At 39.0% G+C, this 24,486-nt stretch overlaps 1 protein-coding gene and 1 long non-coding RNA gene across 19 annotated transcripts in view; one reads left to right on the plus strand and one right to left on the minus strand.

The window, feature by feature from the left end:
* Positions 1-24,486, plus strand: part of TENM3 (teneurin transmembrane protein 3) — a 1,343,587-nt gene that overhangs the window by 1,079,039 nt on the left and 240,062 nt on the right. The gene's annotated exons all lie outside the window — the stretch shown is intronic.
* On the minus strand, positions 8,754-11,547 carry LOC136790730 (uncharacterized). The gene is made up of 3 exons (XR_010831207.1): positions 11,471-11,547; positions 11,129-11,224; positions 8,754-9,226 (listed from the first exon to the last, which is right to left on the minus strand). It is a non-coding gene; the product is annotated as an uncharacterized lncRNA (long non-coding RNA).

A 24,486-nucleotide genomic window follows, 5' to 3' on the forward strand; every position in this document is an offset into this window, starting at 1 on the left:
CTGCTGATTTCTCTCAAAATTGTTGCCCAACTACCATATGTAGTTTTGTGTTTATGGAGTATATCTTCTAAGTGCTTCTGTGTGAGTGTTGTGAACAGATTTTACAGACACTGAAAGCTATGAGAGGTGAAAGTGGTACCATTTGGGTAGTGGAAGGGTTTCTCATCATTACTGAGGAAAACATTAAGCAGAGGTGCTCGTGTAGTGGTGTTAATCCGAATGAGTTTCTTACCTCTTTGAGGGTCTGTTTATGTATCTACACCAGTAGAGTTGGTCATATTTGTAAGTGTATTGAAACACAATCCTTGCTATAGTAAAACTGTATAATAAATTTCTATATATTTGCTTAAGGAAGGGCCAGAAATCAGATTTGTGCCGCAAGGAACTGCCACCTTCCCATTTTAGCATGATGCAGTGGGACAGAGAGAGCAAACCTTCAAGTGCTGCCACTGGGTAAAGGCTTCCTGGCTCTTAGTAGGTTGAGATATTGCTGTCCTACAGTCATATTTAACAGATTACCAGTAAGCTCAGTGGCTGGGTGACGTCCATGCTGAGGCACTTGCTAGTCTTCATCTCAAAGAAGGTGCCAGCTTTCTTTGTTGGTTCTGTGCTGTTCATGTAAAAGGATTGACTGTGTCCTAGAGAGCCATATCAATGCTGAGGCTGGCAGCAGTTTCCTTGGGGGATCTGGTTAGCAGCAATACATGCCTTCCTGCAGACTGACCGGGTAACAGCCTTTGGCACCTGACTGATATTTCAGTACTGCTTTTTTATCCAAGAAGGCACAGGTGTATTTCCCACTGATTGCATTAGTGCTGCTTACAGTACTTTGGGGCAAATACATAGCCTATTGAATATGCATATTACAGTAACATAAAAAAATCAATTTGTAATTTAAAATGGTGAATGCAAGCCATTTTTGCATGCTTTCCTGGTTTGCATGCTTCTTGTTTGTTTATATTTCTGTTCTTTCTAATACCGAATAAGAAAATACTCCTCATTCTCTGAAACACTGTGTGTTTGTTCACTTTTTTTTTAAACTTCTCACCTGTTTTAGTGTCATACTTCGAGAGTGGTATTAGTGTTTTAAAACCACATATGAGTAAATTGATTATGCTCATTTCAAAATCCAGATTGGGCAGCTTAGCTCATTTCCAGGACTCTGCTGAAAAATGCCTCATCAATAGGCTCTGTGGGAGTGCTATCATTTTGGAGACTTAAAAATAGACATCAAAGACATGTTGCTTTTAAAACTCCTTCTTGAATGCAAACTTGAGACCAAGTCACCAATATTTTAATACGGTCAGTACCTTTCAGACTGTCAGTGGATTGCTTTTTTTCACATGCGGAAAAAATTGTTGTGGAGTTGCAAGAAACTAGGCTTTAAGACACAAAATCCAAAAACTCATACTTTGTAACTCCTCTGCAGAGACATCAGATATTTCACGAGTGCTGACAATGTACTACTCAATTAGCACTAGGAGTGGTTTTGTCGTGTCTGGATAAAAATGCATTATCTACCTGCAGCGTGGAATGGCTCTCTCCAACACCCCCTGTGGATTTCGTTTGCAGGGCTCACAACAAGTCTGACTTCTCAGGTGGGAAGGGATTTCCAATGGGAGCACATAATGCCAGGAGTTTTCTGCCACCCTTTCAAGCCAGTGACAAGTTCTGAGTAACATACATGATTTTTCCAACTGAGGAAAATATTAATCGTGTCATATAGTTGGCATTAATTTAGCATTTGTGATGTGTAGTGGCTGCAGTTCAGATTCAGCCCTGTGTGGCAATGGAAACGGGCACCAAATCTGCTAAGATCATGCTGACCTGACCTAGTATCAGAAGAGAGGTTACTTGGAATTAGTTTTCATTACTCGTTTTCTCAGTTTGTCTGTTCTAGCCATTTCCCACGTGAGTTGTTCTTATAAAATACAAGTATATATTTCTGACAGCAAGGCTGCAGGAAGTGCAGCTGATAGCACACAGTTCTAGTATTTTGCCCCAGCAGCATTATAATATGTTCCTAGAAATCACTAAGTGAAGCCGGAATACAATTCTCCCACCTACAAAAAGCTCTGCAGCAAGAGCTGGCTGTCTGTGGCCCTAAATATTTATGGCCTCGTTCCTTCCTTTGTCACTTGGGCTTCATGTGCCTTGCTAGGAAAGACTTCTCAATAGGTAGCATGCCCCATTCGTACCGTGCTTACTGTTTCGTGTCCCCAGTGTCAGTCACTGAAGATTGTGGCCCACGGTGAGGCTGATACTATTTATGGCTAAATTTAACCGAAGGAATTGCAAATTAAACATCCTCACATACACTTGCTTTATAACTCATAAAACGTCTGAACAGAAATGTTCATTGTGAGCCTACATGGAGCACAAGGAGAGAAATCTGAGAAATTGTGAAGCATGGTCAAAATACCAGGCCCCTTCATAGCGGTTTAAGTAGATAGTACAAAATCGTGTTAAAGTGTTTTTCCCAAGCTGTGTGAATAAAGTCTTTATTAAGTTAAATGAAATCTGATTTGATATAAAAGAACTCATAAATCATCTTTTACGATCTTCTGTTCAGCGTCAGGAGCAGTAGACATTTATACGTTGTATACAATAATATCTCTCCCCCCCAGTTTTCAGACGCCTTTTCTAACTAATTGGGTTTTCTTACATTCATTTTATTGTACTTGAAGTTTAATATTTACACCGCCTAACGTGGTAATCGATTAGTAGAGGGCCAGACCCTGTGACACCTTTTTATCATGCAATTTTACAGGCCTATCTGCACCTAGTTAATTCTTTTCCCTCATAAACCCAATTGCATTCCCTACATCTGAAGTACTTGTAGCTCCTTAAAGGCACAGGTTGCCACCGATGGTCTATGTTCTCGTTATGGTTGAAGATTCTTGCAGTTTTACTTTCACGTAGTGCGTTCCTCCAGTCCATCATGGCTATTGACATGTGAGCTGATGCATAAGGTGAAGATTGTTTGTTGCTCTTTTAGATGTTAGAGTTTCCAGAATCCAGTTTTTGTGTGTTTGTCAGCTGTGGTATAGCTGCTGGTTTGCTAAGCTGCTCCTTAATGAGTCTCAGGAGGCTTGGACACCACGTACTGCTGGGTAAGAAACCCTGTAGCTACAGCACAATGAGCCCAGTCTGACAGAGAAGTTAGGGACCCAAGGTGGGTACGAGTCTCCCTGAGCATCGCAGGTTATTAAGGTGGTGCAATCCCTCATTAGCACCAGGAGACCAGAGGTGCTGCAGACGGATGGGGAAGCTTCTTCCCACCGGCAGCACTGAGAGCTGTGTGTGGCACTGATCTGGGGACCTGCGTGAGGCTGGCTGGGGTCCAGCTGAGAAGCGACGTTTGGGGTGGAATAGGTTCCCCTGGTGCCCCACGGGAGGTTGTGGGCACGCAGGGCTCCCATGCGATGTCAGCTCGGGGGACGTGCTGCAGGGTGGTTGCGGTGTGTTTGGTGTGGGTGGGTGGTGATGGGGGTCTTGCAGGAAGCTTTGAGAGGTGGCATGGACTTGGGAAGCAAGAAGACCAGGCACCTGTGACATGGGAGAGGCTTGAGGGTCACATATGGAGTAACAACATGTACTGTAGGGTGACAAAAATGTTGTGCTTTGTTCTTAATAAATGTATGACCTGCTTTTGAAAAATCAGGCTAGCTTAGCTTTAGCCAGCATGGTATTTCTTTGTCCTTTTCTAATCCAACTTTCTAACCCCCAGGAACTGCAGGGAAAAAAAAAAATCTTTAGTGTGTTTTTTGTTTGGTTGCTTTTCTTTTGTTTGTGTTTTTAAAGAAGGGTGTAAAGAAGTCAGGAAAAAAAATGTATTTTCATGTTTTAATTTCAAATTAATTTGTGACTTAATCAGCCAAACGTAGTTTAGAAACTGGAAAGAATTACTGTTTCACAACTTAAAACCATTATTCCTTTCCAATCATTACCAGGCTGTTAATTCCAGGCAAACACTTAGCAAATTGCAGGAAACCTGCCTTTAATTTCCAACCCCATTTTCCGTTACAAGAGCTCATCATATTTTTCAGGCAGCAAGTCAATGTGGAAGCATTTATGTAGCTTCCTCCCCACTAAGTCCATTATGTCTGTGTCTTTGGTCATGGGTTTGCTCTGCTAATATGTCATGGACTCAGCAAGCAGGTTACTAATCAGAAGGTTAAAGGGGACTTGCTGAAATGGAACTGCATAAGCCAGACTTAATATGAAAGGACAAAGGAAAGCAAGGAAGACACACAAAAAAAGAGGGCAGCAACAGCTTTTTCTGTGATCTGTGCAGTGAGGGTGAGGTTATTCTGCATGTTTCTGGCTTATTTTGTTCCACTTTGCCCAACATAATGTATTTCAGTGCAGGCTATTTTATTAGGCGTTTGCCTAAGAACAAACATTTCCTTAACTCTGATTTGTCTCCTCATCACTATAATACTTGTAATGGATAAATACAATAAAGTTAGGAGTGTTTCAGAGAAGCCAGCGGTATGACGGAGCTTATTTACGCTGAGCAGCGAAGAGCAGAACTGTCCCACTTTGTAGTGACCCCAGCTGATCGATCAGCATGTTAAAAAGCAGCACTGTGCAAGCTTGCCACTTTGGGCACAAAAGTCTGTCTGCATTAGCCAGGAGCTTCACCCAGCCTAATAGACCTTGTCAAGAGGTACAGCGCAGTGCTAACACGCTTTGATGTTTTTCAGCTCAGAGGTACTCGCATACTTGCCAGGTCAGGTATTTCAGCATCCGTATGTAGACATCCATCTGTAGATGTGTAATTTGAAAAATGGTTTTGTAATAAATGGAAGGCAGCCATGTCTCCATTTTATGGAATCGGGAGCAAATACTAGAAAGTTGTTTGGTTGGGTTTTTTTTTGTGAAATTTGTTTGTCTTAAAACCTGCTCTGGTTTCTCTGAAAAAAAAGAGCAACCAAGAAATTCAAGAATTGAGATGCAAGTTGCAGAGAGTTATCTTCTCATTATCGTAGTTACTTGCATATTGCTTATATGATAATTATTGTTACAGTCCCACTGATTTTACCAAGACATAGGATGTTTTCCATGTAGCAATTTAATAGCATATAAACACCCTTATTCTTTTTATCTTGATACATTTCGATATTATCACCTATGTAGCAAGTACATAATATTTTTCCATTCATTAAAATCATTACTAGTAAACAATGCATTGTGAAAAAGTAGTGTGAAATGATCTGTAGCCTTTCAACTCATTCCTTTCATTTCATTTCATTCAATTTAAGCCTGTTTGGCATTGTTCAAGTTAACAAATCACTCTCCTGTTCAGCACCTACTGCTGGCAACCCATAGCTCAATGTCTCATCCAGAAACATGAAAGACCTCATTAAATCTATTTTTGTGTGAGTTAACAGATCTCCAAATTAACCTTTCTTTAAAAGTAAAATAAAATAAAATAAAAATAGTAGAGGTCAGCCTGCTTGTACAACAAAGTTTGCTGACCACAGAGATTTTTCAAGCATGATGGCACATTTGACTGCATGGTTGTCTCATCAGTTTGGCAGTGATCTGTTCAATGCCAGCGAGGAATGCTAAGGCTCTAAGTGTCTGAAATGTGCTAACGTGTAGAGGTGGGCTTTTTTTGTAAGCAGGAAGTGAGAAATGGAAGAGACAATGTCTTTACATTTTTATTTTTATTTTTTTCACAACAGCAGTAAATTATTGATGTGAAAAGACTTGGCTAGTAATTTTGGGGGAGAAATGCTCATCTCTATTCACTTGCCAATTCTTTGCATGGCAACACATTTTTGCATTTTATTTGTTTTGTGGTTTGGAGTATTTTTTTTTTTTCTGTTACAATTCTCTAACTTTCACTAATAGGTAAATACAAATCAATAGGATCTCACAGAATTGCAGAAAGGCTATATAATGAAATCCATGTCTTACTTGGACGTGGACTGTTAAAAGTATAAGGCAATTAACAAGACCTCCAAAGGAAAAAACTGAACCTATATATGCTGGTAGTCATAATGATCTTAAGCTATGCCTGAAAATGTAGGAAAAATATTACTGAAGTTATTTTAAGCCCGTTACTTTTTCAGTAAAAGATACAGAAGATAATGTATTTTCAACAGAAATCACAAAATTCATCTGCATTATACCTAAAAGACAAATGACGAACATTTTCAAAATTTACGCATAGAAATGTCTAAATAAAAAACACATAGCATCAAACACAGGCAGAAGGAAATGTTAATGAAGTATTGAGCAAAGTGAAGATGCTGAGTAGAAATAGTATTTTAGTAACAACATTATTACAGCAACATCTATATTTTTGAGTTTCTGTCTTACAGGTAAATAAAATATGAGTATAAAATATGTCAAGTAACAGAGAAGAGTACAAATATGTGTAGCAAGGTGCAAGATAATGTAAATTTGTTTCTTACATTGGTTTAAGTTTCTGCAACACTGAACCAGATTTGTGTGTTTGCTTTTGTGTTTGTTTTTTGGCTTTATTTAAGGTTACACAATACAAATATCAAGTAATGTACTTCTATTTAAAGAGTGCATTGCATGGCCATGGTGCATTCTTTTCCCATTTGTTACTACCTAGCAGAGCATGGTAGCACTAGTAAAATCATCTGGGGGTTGGTTCTAAAAACCCTCTCAGTGTTGAACTCCACTGAACATCTATGACATAAAGTCACACCAGGTGACACAGTGACTCATTAAGAACCTACCTATAATATCTAAGTAGCAAAAAATTGTGTTATTGGGGGGACTTCAATGGAATGACTATGTTCTGTATGTCTTATGCAGTCTGTACTAAAAAGACTGACATTCAAAAACATCATAGATAACAAATATTGGTTCAATAAATTCTTTGTTAAACATCATGTTGATGACTAAAAGGGAAAAAATCACAATGCTGGCTTAGGTAAGCGAACAGATTAATTTATGGCTTTGTTGAATAGTGGAAAATTAAAAGCAGGAAATTCTGTGTGAGAAACTGTAATGTAAATTCTCTCAGTAAATTAAAAACCCATTTCACAAACTTCCAGGTTTGTGCTGAAAACTGCCCCAAAGAGGAAACAAAAAGCCCTGATAAATACATCCGTTTGAAAGAATGCATATTGAAAAAAAACCAATGGAAGGGAGCGTAAGGTGATGATAAGGAATATATCTCAGATAAGAAGTTCGGAAAACTGATGGGCAGGAGTTCAAATTAGGGAGAAATAACCTGGCCAGTATGTTTTGTGGTCTTCTCTTTTTCTTTCCTTTAATGGATGTTGGGCTTCTTACTGTGGTCATTAAGATGATGAGGAATAAAATAATTCCTAATAATGGTAACCAAATTTAGATAAAACTTGAAGAGTTTCCCACAATTAAGCAGAAAATGCTGAAGTATTCAATATTTACCTTCTGTGCTTGGATGGATGAAGAAACGGTAAACAGAACAGTTAAAGAATATGATAAAATATTTTCCTTTTCCATTGAAATACTAAATTGTAGCTAGTAATACAGAGTATTTTCAAGCACTAAGGCCTGATACCTGAATTAGAGTAAAAAAATATTTAGTGAAACAAGTACCCATAAAGCAGATGAATGTAGACTGCAAACACTAACACCATTTTATAGTAAACTGCGTAGTAAACTGTGTAGTTACTTTTATAGTAAACACAGAGGCCACCCCTGAGGCCCCCTGCTACCAAACCCTTGCCACGTAAACCCAATACAACTTCCATCAAAAATATTTCAAAAACTGGATGAAGAGCTCTTCTAGTTGTCAGTGTTTACTAACTTGTTGACTAACTAAGTTGTCTAACACTTGAAAATTTTTAAAGAAATGAAAATAAGTCATGATCATTTCCCTATGCTTTATAAATATTGATCGAGTATAATTTCAACTCTACAGGGCTGCCTTTTTCAGGCGAAATAACTGAATGAATGATACAGGAATCATTTATGTGAATTTTCCCATTAACATTTAACATTCAGTGGCATTTCTTAGCATCAAGACTAAGTAACCACTGAAGCCAATAGTGTGCTTGCAGTGATACTTCCATTTGCAACATGCAAGACTACAGACTGTAGCAGGTTTGTCATGTTAGAATTACAATCTTTATTTAAAAAACCTTTCTGAAGAAAGACGCTAGGAAACTTCTTTTATCATGTCTATTAATTTCCAGCTGCTGTCTGTAGGCTGTTCTATTAAAGGCATAGTTAGAATAATTGATATAAAACCTTTTGCAATGGGAGGATTGTGGTATTTCTGACCATCTGCAAAATGGTGGCCTTACAGTAATAATGAAATGAGCAAAAAGGGCTAGGTACTCGCTGTATTAATCTTTTCTTCTTTATGATCTTTTTTCTGTTACCTGTAATAGAGCTCTAACCTTAAAATGGTCTCAGACTTGAACAATTTTTCATGATCTGGCTGTCTCAGGATTGTTTTAGTTCAATTTAATATTTCTTTTAATTCACTGATTTTTGAGCTATTTATGGGATTTAACTCTTGTGCCAGATGCAGGGGTTAATAAATCATGATTTCAGTAATTATCAAATGGTTATAAAATGATTGTATAAAAAAACATCAACTCGTTAGGGAAAAAAAAAACAATGCTACTGGCTTTTTCCAACAAATGGATGTTTAATATTTCTTTTTCATACCTTTCTCCCACTAAAAGACAAACATACCAAATCTCTGCTTCAGAAGACTAAAGAAAAAATATCTTGATCTATCGATACAACTATTATTCCCTAAGTTTCAATTATTCTAATAGAAAATATGGTTTATTTTTAAGGATGAGAGTAAATCTGATATAGTTAAGCCAATCCAATATTTAGCTGCATCAGAAGGGGATGGTCCCATCCCACTTGCCTCCAGCTGGATGCATTGACCATTTCTTTTGCAGAGAGGAGTTACAGAGACACAGAGCATGTCACTGGATGATCCAGGGGTGATGGTTGATGCTAGTGTATGCTGCTCTGGTACTTCCTTAATCGTGCCTTGCACGTGGTGGCTGTTACTCTTTTGTATTATTGGTGCAGGCTTTCATCCAATTCCTTGATGAGCTAGTTGGGGGTGTTGAGCCAGCAGAGGCTAATTCCCCACTCTTTCTCTCCCTGTTTCTTTGGATAGGTTCCTGAAAGTTTAGTAGTTTGAACTTGCTTCCTGCAGACTCAGATGAACAACATGGTTGACGCAACACAGAAGGCAGGGCTTTGGAGAAGATGGCCATACCTGCAGCAGCACCAAATATTTTAGTGTCAGCTTTAATGGAACTATACCCTAGCCCTGAAAAAAATCCCCTCCCATTATCAGCCGGCTGAGTGAACTCACCCTGCAGCTGCACAGCCTGAGCTAACAGAAGAAGGGAGGGGAGAGGAGGCAGGCAGGCAGGAATCCATGGCTTGAAGGGGTGGGAAGTGGGGCCTCCCCCTTTGGCAGCCGCTAGCTGTTAGACTGGCACGGCTGTAATACGAAACTGCTCAGAGCTTACTGAGGAATGTGGAAGTGTCTGCTTTGGTTTTACATCATCTAATTTGTGCTCAGTTATACTTCCTCATCACAATTTGTATTTCGATTAATAATTGTTTGTGAGACAGAGAAAGGAAGAAATGCAAAAGCAAAATTTTGAACTGCAAGTAGGACTTTATGTAAATAATTAACCACTTAAAATATCTAGTTTAAAACTAAAAGTAAATGTATTTCAAAGCCCAGTAGTGCCCCCAGTACAGGGGCGCTCCCTCCCATAGTAGGCACAGCTCATTGTGCTGCTGCACATGCATAGCTGTCCGTCCTTTCATAAGAAGGCACAAGCTGTAGCAGGAATTCACTGTCTGCTCGCTTATTTGTTCCACCTGTATTTTCTCAGGCTTCAGAAACCAGGTCTCAAGTTAGAACAGGCAGATCTTACAGTTTTGATCTGGTTCTCGGATCAGGCAGGTAAGTGCCATTAAGCAGGAGGCAGCGTGGCAGCTATGTCTGACGTAAGTTGTTCCTGCTCCGAGTGTCTCTCGCCTGTTCCCTTTAGCGATTCTCTTTTGTGTCTGCTTAGCCGTCTTTCAGATACTTCAGAATGACACCCTTGTTTCCACAAGCTTTCTTAGCATTGCTGATGTCCATGCGGGCTCCCAGCTGAGTGGGCTTTCTGTCAAACAACCCAGTCTCTCCCATACGTGTGAGCAACGCATGGGACTTAACAAGCGTTGTTCAATAAAATGCGCGGGACTCGATCTGCGTCGAGTAGATCTGATGGTGTCAGGACAGATTGGAGGAAAAGCAGCTCATTCTTTTAGCTTGTTTATTCTGGGAGCAGTTATGATTTTGAAGCCATAGAGTGACTGACTTCAGCCTAGTTAATACCCAGAGAATATTGTTCTGCTGCTTATCCAGACAGATCTGGTATATTGCTTGGAGCACAGGGTCCAGATGCCTTCAAGATCAGGCTGCCAGAAGTATGGACAGCTTTCTGGTTATTCAGAAAGGACTGTTATTCAGAAAGGAAGGTATGATTTCAACTTCCTATTAAGGCTTTCTAGGTTGGCTTTTAATAATTAAGTGTGTAGTTTACAGCTTTCAGGACCAGCACCTCCTTGTGCTTAGGCAGCTATTGGAACACCCATTTTAGAGATGAGGTAACTTCATCCTGTATGTTAGTCATCCCATATTGAGGAGTGGTGAGTCAGTGCAGCCTCACTTGAAAGCAGCCCTGCATTTTGTGATGAGATTGATAAAAGTCGCTTTCTTTTCTTCATAGCTCATCACAAATTTGAGTAAGGAGGGAGAACTGTTGGTAATTGTGCTGGGGTACATTGAATTGCAAGCCCAGGTTTAGAAATTAATGGACAATACTGTGTTAAAATGGTAATGTTACTTTGTAACTGAGAACAAATTGTGTATGCAGTGAAAAGTAAGCCTGTCCTTTGCTAAGCTCTTTTCAACAATTGTACTGGTGGATCTGTGAAGTTTACTGGGATGTGCTCCGAGTCATGTTCTCACAATAGCCACTTACTCTCCAAAAGATAATAGCCACTTACTATCCAGAGTGTTACTGAAGAAATAATGTTAAAAACTATTTCTTTTCTGCTATTTTTTTCAAGCTACAGGAATTATCTATGTTTCATCTGAAAGCATCCTTACCTTTTCCTGAAGCTTTGACACCGCCACGGGTTTTACAGTTGAAGAACAGAATGTTCTAGCTCTGTATTCTTGAGAATGCCCCCATCTATCTTAAGACTGAAATTCCAAGTTAATAAATACAAAATCCATAATTTCAAAGTTAGTAATATAAAAAATGATGGCATTTTTTACTCTGGTCTATTAAAAGTAACAAATCAATGAATTAAGACAGTACTAAAAATACAGCCTTTCCTATTATTATTTCAAAGTTAAATGTTATTATTGCTCAATACATCTTGTTTTCTGTGAAAGTATCAAAGGGATGCATAGTTGTTACTTGTACAGCTGTTTTATCATTGGTACCAGGGGCTCTGCACTGGTAAGGCCCTGTGAGTTGGTCTGGGCACCACATGAAGGCTTGGGGTGAGCTTGGAACCTCCTTACCTCATAATGAAGCACTTAGGATGGAAAACAGAAAAAGCAAAGCTCACCCTCTGAGCTCAGCAGGCAATTGCTCTAGGATGCCCAACATGACTGTATCACCTTGCTATTTTCCCAGTATCCTCAATGCACTTAGCTCTGCTTGAGGTTGGACCCACTATACCTACAGAAGCCTTTCTGCCCTTCCTGTGAGTTTATACAGCCCTATCATTTACATGTTTTCATGTGGGAGGGCTTTTCTCCTGTTAATGAATTGCTTCAAGTAGATTTCCCATAGCAGTAGAGAAAAGATTATGTAATTCCGTGAGAAAAGGAATTCCAGCATTCTTTCAAAGCAAATAGAGTTCCTTTCAAGCTTGGTTATGTACAGGTACTCTTCAAGTAAGAGAATAAAGATATAGTTAGATATATATGTATGTTTAAGTGTATATTTGTAGCTGAATGTGACTTAAAGACAGTAGGAATGTTTGCAGTTAGACGCATTTGTCTATGAGCTTTCACAGTACTGTGAAGTAAACAGTCTTTCCATATTCTGCATACCTATATGTGCTAGGAAACTGGTACAGCTGAGAGAGATAGTTATGCTGCATTTCACTGAGCTGTTTATATCAGCTAATCATGCTCTATGTCATTAGTTCTCTAGATATGTAGCTCTATATGCACCGTTTTTCACCTTGTTTCCCATGTTATTCACTGGAAATCTGGGTTTACCCATCAAGAAGTGCACTGTTACTGTACAACGTTTTATATATATAAAATGAACATTCAGATTACTGCAGTCCATATGCTTCACTGAAATTACCAGTTTTCACTGGAAACTTAGCAAAGCATAAGGAAAGAGGTCTAGGTGAATCTAGGATGTTCTGTAAGTGTATCTGCATTTAGATTGCTGGTTCACAACTAGATTTGCTTTGATTTTGCAACTCTAAGCACGAATACAATAGGATTGTTAACAAGCCCTATCTTAAATAACCTTGCAGATCAGTTTCCATTTCTGGGATCACTTGACCAGCACAAGAATGTGTTTAAAAGAAAGTATGTAGGTAAAGAACTAAGAATATTCATAGCAATATGACTGAACTCTTTCCTCTTTTTTTTTTTTCCTCTCCTATTATGGGGTGGTATTTTGTTTGGCAAGATAATCTAGGAACAAATGGTAATTTGAGGACGAGAAACGGTGTTTCAGCTCGGAGGTGTTTCCTAGACTACAAGAAACTAGGAATAAAGAATTACGTGAGGCCAGGGCTTAAAGGGATCCTTGCAGCTCACCAGATCCAACCTTCTGTAGAAAAGTGGGACTTAGCCTTCATTTATCCATGGCTATATCAAGCCAGGGTTGAAATAATTTCCATCAAGGGAGATTCCACATCTTCTTTGGACAACTTAGTCTATTTTTTAATTGTTCTCATAGTGAAGTGTTTCTTAATATCTAGACAAAATTTTCTTGGCAGCAGCTTGGGCTTGCTGCCTCTCCTGTCGACATACACCCCTGTGAAGAGAGTCCCTCCATCTTCTGTATCACCACTTTGTAGGCACGGTGATTAGTGTCCCCTGAGCCTTCTCTTCCCCAAGCTGCACAGGCCCCTTTCCTTTCAACTTTCTTCCTGTGTCAAGTTCTCCCCTGGTGGCTCTCCACTGGGCTCCCTCCAGTTCACTGTCTCTGTTGAGCTGGAGGGACCAAATCCCTTATGTGTTTCTACACCCATCACCATGGAAGTATTTTAAGGAGGCAATGTATATGATTTTGTGGAGCCCATCAGTTTAGTGCTGTGCGGTGCATGTTATCATATAGCCGTTGTTTAAGCCTGTGACTTTGTGTATGTTGTAAATAGGCTATGAGATTGGTTTTATGTTATCTGAAGACACACACATTTTGGTGCAGTGCTTTGCGGAGTTTAAACGTTTTAATTATGTATGTTCATGCCTTTTCTTTCATACTTTATACAGTGTGGATGCTAGGATTTGGAGCTGCAGGGGGGAAAGAGGTTTCTTTCTTCAAACAAAGAAAAAGGGAAAACTATTCATTTGTTCTCTTATGTCTCCCACAATTTGAGACTGCTGCTGCATCAAGTAGTACTGAATTGTGAGTGGTGGTTTTAAACAATCAGCTACATACTAAAACATATTTTCAGGCACTACACATCATCAGTAAGGTTGTGTACTGGAGTTGAACTGCAATCCCAGAAGTAATAATAAAAAATTTTTTTCAAGGAAGTCCAACGAATAAAATTGTGCTATCATCTTAAGACAATGACTGACGGCATTTGTATTACTTATATATCCTAAACCCTGATGTTCCCTGACTCACATTAACCTCTTGCACAAGGATCACAAATCTTTGGAGGATCTCTTATATCTAAGTAATTTACTTTCTGTCAAACATATAAAACAAATCTCAGTAATACTTGCCGTTAAGGGAGAGAAGGAACTTGGAAGGGAAATCTCTATCATGGCCTGCCCGGCAGTTTCACTGTCCAGATCAGACAGATGTGAAAATCCTTGTTTCAACGCTCATAACCATGGTTAGACTGATTCTTGGTTAAATACATTAGTGCAGAGTCTGCTGAGATATGTGGGAGGGAAAACAAAAAAAAAGGATTCTGTCACAAGATTATCGATAAAGACTTTTTGTAATTACATGAAATAAGGCAGGCTAAGATTAAGCATTGCCAAAATTTCCTGTCTTTGTATGCAGGTATTCGTGTTTAGGTTTAGCTCCGTTTAAAAATAAAGTAAGTGAAATTCCCAGGCAGCAAAATATTTGGGAAAGTTTAAACTTTCTTACATACTTTCTTAGTTGTTGCTCATATTTCTTTTCTGTTACTCTGTCAGGCACTGCTTCGTGACTTCTAGCTTATGCTACTTGGTGTATAGTTCTAGATCTCCTTGAGATGGTCTCCTTTATTTCCTGTTTTGTAACACATATCTTTGCTTTTAATTAGTTTTTAACCTTCCACATATTTACATGATATTAGAAATATTTCTGTATGATTGTAGCTGAAGTGGTACTGGTAGACCTATTTTATCCATGTCCTTCTTGCTTATGAGCTTATTTTTGTGTTTTCTTGTATACAAGAACTTGTCTATTTTTGCCTTACAATATAATTATTTTAAATACAGATTCATCTGTGGTTTTGGTGATTTATTTTTTTTTAGACTGATTGTGCTGGCACTACAGAGTAGAATTTGACAGCGGGGTAAGTCTTATTTAAGAGAATATTTTGCTAGAAACTACTTCCTGTAAAGAAAAAGAGAAAACATATAAGGTCACATTTAAATCAAAAACCTGAAGGAAAAGAACTCCTTAGCACCAAATTTCCTGAACTTAATTTCCAATAAATAATCAAAACCTAGAAGTCATTTGGGATTATATCCATAACTTCATTCTAAATTGCTTGTCTTTTTTATATTTTCTCTGTATTAGGAGAATATCTGTGTATCAGTGTATTTGGATAAAGACAAGCTTTGGTAGTGGAGTGAGATGAAGAGGCTTTCACCACAATGAGGAGAGAGGTTAAATGCCTCCCTGGCTTGAAAATGGGTGGGGAGTACTTGAGCAGTGACCTGTGCAAAATCCAGTGTTTAATCACAGTCCTCCTTATAACACTTAGTTACAGCATCACCGAACCAATTATAGCAACGTCCAGGCTTATCAGAAGTCTTAGCGGAACAAAGTCCAGAGCAATTCACTTACCCCAGAAGTTAGAGCAGCTCAAATCCGAGAGCTCTGAAAACCACTGTATTGCTGCTGCTGCTATTGCAGCTGAACTGGGGACAAATGTAATTTTAGTCTCTGATGCCAATCTGGCATCTTTCATGGCTAGTTATTTTATTATATAAAAATAGAATTGTTCTATCTTACAAGGGGGTTATGTAGTAGAAAAATTGACTTTTTTTTGTATTTCATTATTTATTGTTGGAATAGAGTTAGGGCAAAAATTCCTAAGAAGCTGTAACTATGGGAGGAGAGACTTCAGAAACCCATTCCATTGATGCACAGTGCCAAATTCTCATATTGAAAAGTTTTGGCTAAACTACTGGGACATATAGATAATATGGTCCCAGAAAACTTGCCAAGGAAACTGGAGTCTGAAATGTAGGAAGCCGTCCAAGACCAGACCTCAGACATGCTGCATTCATTACAAGCAGCTGTGCACATAAGAAGCATTTCTTTATACCACACAACCAAAACCACTGCAGCTTGTCACTGTCATTTTTATACCAAATTGCTGACTTTTTAAGAAACAGGAAAACGTTTAGCTAAAACAGAAGTTGAAGTGATTGACAGAGGATAATTTGAGGGAGTTTTAATGGTTACCAAGTGCATACTGTATAACTATGCTGAAATGCACATATATTTAGGATTTTTCTGTATGTAATAAAAGTCACTTAGAAAAGAATGATTTTGTACTGACAATGGTTCAATGTTTACTGTAAATCACTGATGCATACCTTAAAAGATTCCTTAAAAAGGAGAAAGTAATACGACGCTATTATTATTTTGAGCATTAGGATTTTAAGTTGCCGATGTTTTCTTTTAAGATAAATTCAAATCTGCCTCCATTAGGGGGAGTTACACATTCATCACTAAGTGCCTCAGATTTTCAGGAGGCTGGTATGCTACATTTTCTCTTGTATGTTTTTGTATCCTTTTAGAGTACTCTGTTTCCACTGGTACTACCTTGTTCCCTTGCAGTGGGACATGTTTTCAGCCTGTTTAATCAGCATGCAAAAATTTGCAGCGAAGAAGAACATCCAACCTCATCTCTCTCTGAATACTCAAGGTAAAAATCTCACTGTTTTGACAGTGAAAGTATCCCTATTAATTGGAGGGTTTGCAAGAATCAAATATAGATGGTAAGATTTAGAAAACCTGGAGCAAAATTCTCTCTCAAGCAGTTTTGCCTTTGCCCATGGTGGTGTGTGTTTTTTTCCTCCTCTTTGAAACTGTTTCTGCCTCAGCAAAGTGCAGGATATCAGTCAGTGTCTGGTCTGTTTACTCTGGTGCAGGAGAGTTTTAAATAGCAATGTGACCCTCACAGTGGCTGCGAGCATGACTGTAATCAAAAAAGCAAAGAATACTGATTGACTTCAGCTCATGAATTCTTCTGCCAAGATTTAGATTATAATAGTTGAGGTATGGTATTGAACTCGTACAGTTATATGCCTGAGCACCCTCCATCTAGTTCCCCTGTGCCAGGGACAGCGTCAGAATCCTTTCCCTTCAGGGGAGACCCGAGAACCACAACCAGATGAGCTCTCTGTGCACTAGCTCCTTTGCAGAGTTGCAGTTCCTGAAGCTCACCTTTCGACAGTCACCGCCTTTGCCTGGCTAGATGGCCGGGTTGCATGTGTAGGTCATCCTCACTGTAGGAAACAGCATTTGGGATACTGGGTGATGGACACATAGATGTGAATCTGTTCACATCTGTTGTTCACCAGATGTGGATTGAACACGTTAAATGTGGAATTGAGATCTTTCTTGTAATAAAATTCATATTTTGTTGGATACATTTTCCATGCGATTTTAACAAGCTGCTTTCCATACCGTTCTACTGTTTTGAGCCCACTTCAACACAGTACCGCGTAAATGCTTTGAGCTGAGTATTGCAACTCTAAAGCAGCACAAGCATCGCCAGCAAATGGGAAAGAGGGAAGAGTAATCTCGATGTATGGGAACTTCCAGGGGCGGGCTTAGATGATGCTTGCTGCAGTGTAATGGATGGCAAGGGGGAAGCTGCAGGAAGCTGTGTGCGTGCAGGGGCACATTTCACAAAACTGCTGCAGAAAGCAGAATAAACTCCTTGACACACTGGTAATGCTGTATCTTTACCAATATTGGGGATAATATTCCAATGTCCCTTTTAACCTATTTTGAGGACAGCTTCCATAAATTTGATTAACTTCAGGACATTAGCAATAAAAGCTGCACTTTGCTTTGAATCCTTCTCCAGGAGGCTTGACTCTGAACATCACAGATTTCTGAGGCCTCAGAATTGTTCCAGTCACACAGCATTTTAAGTACTAAAGGTGGCTGCACTCTTCCACCTAGGTTTTCATTTAGGTTTTCATTTTACATGCTTTGCTCTTAAAGTGTAAGCACATAGTAGGTGGGAAGAAGAGGAGGAAAATTAACTTGCCCATGACTTGTGCTGATTCATCATCACTCTAAAATCTTCTGTGTCATGCCACCAGCTTTTCTCTGTGTCCTCGGTGTATACATGCTGTATTTAGTGTCTTTATTTTCCTTGAGAAATAGCATTTATGCGCAATGTCCAAGCACTTGCTCACATTTTAAGGACTCTTGTATGAGAGAATCCAGCCAGCCTTTGAGTTCCTTCTGTTGGCAGATAATACCAGAGCTTGCAAAGCTGGCAGTGCTTGTGAGAAGGGCTTTACTGAAATGTGTTGTTAGTGAAATCATTTAGATGATGGAATTAGGAAATGACAGTGATGAAGTTGGCTGCTGTGAAAACAGCAAATGAACAACAGAACTGAACTCAGTGATTTCTGGAGCTGTTTTACACAGGTAGGTCTGTGGCAGTCTGACATCCGTGCACTGGAGTGCTGAGCAAATAAATGGAGTACTGGGACATGGCAGTGGGAAGAAGGACTTCAGGGACTATTACATGTGATAAAGTCTGTGTAATATATTGTATTCTGGAGATGTGTGATAGTTAGCCTTGCTTGAAATAAGTTGAGCCCAAGTGGTGGGTGTAAGACCTGCAGTACAGAGGCCTGGCTCTGCATGTGAGCACAAGGTGAACAGGCTCACTGAAACGTGGCAAGTGCATCAAAAGCTCCTGAATTATGGATAAAAGGAAGGAAGAAATATGTTCTTCTCCTTCCTCCCCTTTTAAGTAAATGGTAACCTTAAGTTCTTCAGAGTGTCTACACCCTATTTATGAATTTGTCACATCTGCTAATATTATTTTACTAGCAGTTGGGCATGTTGGCAAATGGTAAGACTGTTGGGTGAATGTGGAAAATGATCACTTGCTGTCTAGGAGAATTAATATCTAACAAATCAACTCAAGGTGTGCCATAAATGCAATTCTAGATGCACTACAGCACTCAGTTTTGTGCCTAACAGCCCACCTATCACCAGGCATTCATCATCTGCCTGGAAACACACCACAGGAGGGAAGTTTGTTAATGTGGGCAGTTCTGAGTGTATATAAAATGTATAGAAAACCTATTCTTATGGTTTATAAACACCGTCTCTTTATTTATTTATTTTTTTTCTGGAAAAGAGAATAAGGTATCACATTAGCAGCCTGCAATGACTTTTTTTTCTTTTTTTGCAATTAGCATCCAACCTAATGTTTTGGAAAACATTTATTTTAAATATATAGTTTTTATAACCATTTCATATATATATATACTACTTGCAGGGATGTGGCTCAGACCAGACATCAGAATAGTGTGAAATATTTTTTACGCCACCTTTCCAAGGCAATAAATGTCATACAAGCATACACAAGTGCAGATATAGTACTCTTAGATGAATGCTCTCAAACTGTATGTTAGAAATCTGTTTGACAGACATACTCAAAGGATGAAACTTTTTTCTGATCTTGCCAGAGAAGAAACTGTGTAAAAAGAAAATTTGCTCTGGTCATTCGGTTGGTTGTTTTGGGTTTTGTTTAGTTTTGTTTTGTTTTTTCTTAGTTACAGTGTAAGAGGAGGGAGAATAAGCTGTAATTAGGAGAAAAGAAACAGCTTCTTTTTACTTAGGAAAAAAAGGAAATTTCTAACCAAAATGATACGGTGATTTTTCCGTTATCTACACTTTACTAAAAAGGCAGAATACAAGATGAAGGACAGCAGCAGCTGAACACACAATCCCAACCACATAGTTTCTGTTATGACCAGTATAATGCTTGTTCCAAGAAATATGTGAAATATTTTCTGTGGGAGTCACAAGGACATTGATCTTGTGTGTGTGTGTGTGTGTGTGTGCCTCTTTTAGAAACACCTTTGTAAAGATTCATTTTGGAGAAGTACCTTGAACTTTTTTTTAATGAGATGATTGGAATACTTTAAAGTTAAACTTTCTGGAGGTATGAGACGCCAGCCTCATCATTAGCAAGAATAAAATGTTTTTTTCTTTGTTCTCTTACACTGATAGGATTGCTCTGTTGGTGGTCTTTACCAATTCTCAGAGATTTACAATATGGTATTTTTTTCACAAAATCCAATTCTCTTTGTCAGACCTCTATACAGAACTATTTTACTCTAAATAGAATGTTTCAAACGGCCTGCACCTACCGTGTTTGTTATGAGATGTCCTGTATGTCATATGTTTACATGCCAAATTGATCTTCTTTGGAGTTACTCCTTTTGTCTCTTTCATTTGCAAGGAATATATTCCCCTTCTTTCTATCAAAAGTGTAAATTTTTAATTAAAAATAATGATAATCCCGTAATCCAGAGGGATTTAGAGCTGTGGACTCAAGTATTAAACATAAATCAGAACTTTGTCAGTTGGAAGCTGCTTATTATGAAGATTAGACACTCGGGCTCCAGTTCGGAGCATTAGCTGTGCAAGCAACTGTTTCTTTGCCTTCTTTTCCAGATGAAAGCCAGTGAGTAGCAGCTGCTGATAGAGGTCTCTGAAAAAAAAAAATAGGAAAGAAGAATGAAAAATTAAGGAGAGAAGGTGTTGCAACTGTGTGTGTAATAGTTTTCTCTTTAGGGTTGTGGAGTGCACTGAAGTGCATCTCACAAGATAAAAAGAGAAGCCAAATTCACAGTGAGTCCAGTTCAAAGAGAGGTTTAAGGCGTGGATTATATTTGGATTTTTCTTACTTCAGTGACGGGTTTAAACTTTTTTCCTAAAATACTGTTGTCTTTTAAGGTTAGGTAAAATGACCTGAAAGCATTACTTTTTATTGCTTCATCTTACTTCTGCATAGCAGTTTTTCTGAAACAAGTGAGATTAGCCACTTGGCTCTTTATTCTTTCTTTCCCACCCCCCCCCACCCCACCCCCACCCCACCCCACCCCCAGGGTAGCTATTTCTTTCGAAGGGTTCATTGGTACATATCATCTAATCCCCCAGAATTTTTGTGAACATCTCCCCCTCATCATCATTTAGCTGTACTCTAAGATAAGGAAAGCATGTATGCGGTGTGTTTTCCAAAAACTGTATTAATCATTCAAAGTATATGTGCCCTTTTTCTCTGTAGTCTACTGACTGGCTGGTACTTTAAGCATTCGAACCCAGAAACACGGTGGTGAGAAAGTAACTGAAACTGTATGTGTGACTGTAACTATATATGTGAAAAGTATTCAGTATCTTTGTCTTCAATAACTTAGTTTTTTGAGTTCAAGATACTCGATTTGAATAATAATTGCAAATTTGTATTTTCCCATAGTTTTATTTATGACGGGAATTATTTTAGAGTGACTTCTAAGCAGGGCATTGTACCGATAGATAGCGAAATTCTAAGTAGTGTTAAACAAAAAATATTTTGCATTTTTTACCTTGCCAGATATTGCATTGAGCTCACTGGGAAATTTTTCAAAGAGCAGAGGAATATTATTTACTTTACTATATTCATATACAGCTCTCCAAAATCACAGTGCTAACATACACAGAGTGGTTTTATGTTACTTCTTAGGAAAAAAGTCACAGGTTGCCCACTTACATTCAAAACAGTGTCTCGATTGATTCGACCATTTTGTGAAAGTACTGTATTTTTGCTGTAACTCCAGCTGTATCTGAGTTTCATCCACTTACTCGCAATTTCCACTTGTATTTTCAGTGCAATGCAAATCTGAAACTGCAAAATCCTTAATACATTTTTGGGAGAGGTTATAAAAAATGGTTAGGCTTTTTCCGTGTTAAGAGGGTAAAAAAAAAAAAAAGTTTATTATTTTCAGGTACGAACACTGAATCTGTGACCTCATCATCATCTTAGTCTGTTCTCATTTAAACCATGATCATTATTGCATGAAAAATGGCTCATCTTAATGGCTTATCTTACTTGCATGAAAAAAAATCTAGTCCATTTAGGGGACTGTTGAAGTGCTTAAGAACTGTAGGACGTTATATATGTAAATATATATAAATTATATATACTATATATAGTATATATATATACACTATATATACCATTATATATATATACTATAAACTATATATAAACTAAATTACAGATATTTGACTCGATTAAGTCTGTTTTGTACAACAGACGTGAGAATCTATGTCGCTGTTATATATGATACCTTATCTGACAAAAAATCTTTCTCTTAGGCAGTGTTTAAATTCCATAGCTTAATGCCCTCCTTTTTGTAGGGCTGTAAGAAAAACAGGCTCAAAAGTGATGTACTAATACTGTGCAGTTTCAGCTTCTAGGTAGGTCCGCCATCCATACTTGTTTGTAGCGCACACGCAGAGAATAGTGTTTCTGTAAAGTACGTGCAGCGTCTCAGTACAAGTAGCTGCAAAGCTTATTAACTATTCATGATAGGATGTCTTCACAGGGCACTTAGGCTACTACTGTTCAAACAGGCGAATTAGTATTTGGCTAAAAAGGTGCTTGTTCCCTTTTAATAAAAGTCACTGGTCATCATTAATGTTGATAAATAGCTGAAATTTTTATCTTGATGATGAGCAGAAGAAAGGTTCAGCAATTAGGACAGGAAGACTGGCATCAGGTTTTCCCTCTCTCAGGATACTGCTTTAGCAGTATTGACAAGTCAGCTCTGTGCCTCCATTTGCCACGTTAAACTGGGCGTAACAGTGCTTTCTGCTTTGGCGTGCCAGTGCTCAGACAAGATCCTAGTTAGGACTGAATCGTTAGGTGCGGGGCAAGGAGCCCAGCTGCTCGTGTCTGGGATTCTCAAGTCCAGTGCCTGCTACCCAGAGTGGCTGCTGTGGCACCTCTCCAGTCCTTCCCAGGTGCCAGCTGGGAGTGATGGAATTGCTGACATTTTGGCTCTCTGTGATAGTACTCGTCTTTAACAGAGGGGGAGGTTGCTTGTCTGTTACTACTTGTGCATTTCCAAAACCCAAGATAGATTAAAATGCAAATATAAAAATAATCATGGTGACCAGGCTGTTTTAACTCTCCCTCCACAGCCGAATCCAACCCGGCCAATTTTAGAGCTAAAACAAAGCCTTGCCTCCAGAAACTAACCACATTCGCAATTCTCCCCAGTTTTCATGCACTCTGGAAAAATATGAACTATGCAACATGCTATGAAGGCCATAAAATTTGAGCTCTTCTGGATCAGGGAAGAGGAATCAGTTCCAAAAGCTTTGAGTTCCCACAAAGAACATCCTGTTAGCAGTTCCTCTTTCTTTTATACCAGCAAGGCCCCAGCTCAGTTGTTTTCACTGATCTAAATTGTGGCAATATGACAGAGAGAGTGAGAGAGAGAAAGAGAAATTCTTTCACATATGTCAGGGCCAGCTGTGCAGTACCTTTCAGTCCTGTAAAAAAAGGTAAGTTTTCAAGTGACCCTGCCAGTGACCTGAAAAGGCCACTGTGACTTGAGTTCAGCAGGGGATGAGTCTCTGTTGCCCGTGAAATGCAGCTTCCAGTCAGGAGAGTCAAAGAGGCTGCGGTGGTGATAAATGTACCTGTAGATAGCTGCACAGATTAACATGGCTCTAATTTATTCCACATTAAGAAAAAGGACTATAATGAGTTATTAATAAAGAAAGACTAAAAATGGGTTCAAATTCAGTGGTTAATGCTCTCCATAATTTACTGGAGTAATCCTTCTGACCAAACTACTTCCAAAAAAAAAAAAAGGTTTCTCTCTTTTTCCTCTGAATGAAACATGTACGCTGTTCCTCCCCACCTACCGCAAGGTTGTGTTTGATCTTTCTACTGTTTGGGCGTGAGCAACGTTGGCATAAAGTGCGATATCCGTGCTGGAGTTTGCTTCACCCACACAGTTGCCTCCTCCATATAAATGTTTTCCTAAGCAGAAACCTATGTTCCAGATGCCTTTAGTATTGCAGTTAATAGATACCATAAATGATTTGTGCTGCCATTAGTGGAACGGTGGAATCACAGCACAAGGAGCATCCTCCACTGCAGCAGGCTGAAAATGGAGAGAAGGGGATCTGCTGCAGAGACATCTGAGTCTCTTCCTGGATGGGGAGATCAGGGACGTGAAGGAGGTTGGCACTGGCTTAATTAACAGAGGCAGAATCCTACGTTTTTTGATAGGCTGCAATTCTATTGAATGTACGGTTGTACATATTTGTAGGAAAATGGTATAGAATGTATAGGTTGGTCGTCACAAGGCAGCTTTAATTTTAAAAGGATTGCTATAAGTACCTCAAGCCTGCATGGCATCTGACTGTTGGAAGACCCCATGTCCTGCTTCCTGCACAAGTCCCCGACAGTCTTTTGGATCGGGATACAAGTACAGGCATCTGCTGAGGGATGTGATTCTCAGATGGGCTTTAGACTTCTGCATGAGCCGATGCCAAGCATTGAGTTCTCATTCCTCTTTCTTTCAAGATCTGTAGGGCTATATGCCTGAATTAATTACCTCTTCAGTAGATTTCTCCAAAGGCAGAAAATGCTTATCTGTAGGTATTCCATTCAAGCGGTTTGGAAAATAGTATTTTCGTGATCTAATACCTCATTTATTACAGCTGGACCTCTTGGAAGAGCCACAGAGAGCGTGAGTGTTGCTGTGGCCTTGCTAGAGACTTGCTTCCCTAACTGGCTCTGTTCGTTCGTGATTTCATCTCGTACCTCTCTCCTTGGCCAGTGTTGCAGCTCTCACAGATGTGAGAGTCTGTCCAGAACGTGAACTGCAAAAAGCTTCCAATTTGCAGCACAAGCCCCTGAAGTCTGAGCAAAGTGTAAGTCAACGGTGACTGTATTACAGTTTCTCCTTTGTGCTAAGTCAAAGGGCATGTAGTCTGTTGCGTCTCTGACTGAAGAGCTTCAGTTCAACATAGT

Source organism: Anser cygnoides, chromosome 4 (assembly GCF_040182565.1).
Source record: "Anser cygnoides isolate HZ-2024a breed goose chromosome 4, Taihu_goose_T2T_genome, whole genome shotgun sequence".
NCBI lineage: Eukaryota > Metazoa > Chordata > Aves > Anseriformes > Anatidae > Anser > Anser cygnoides.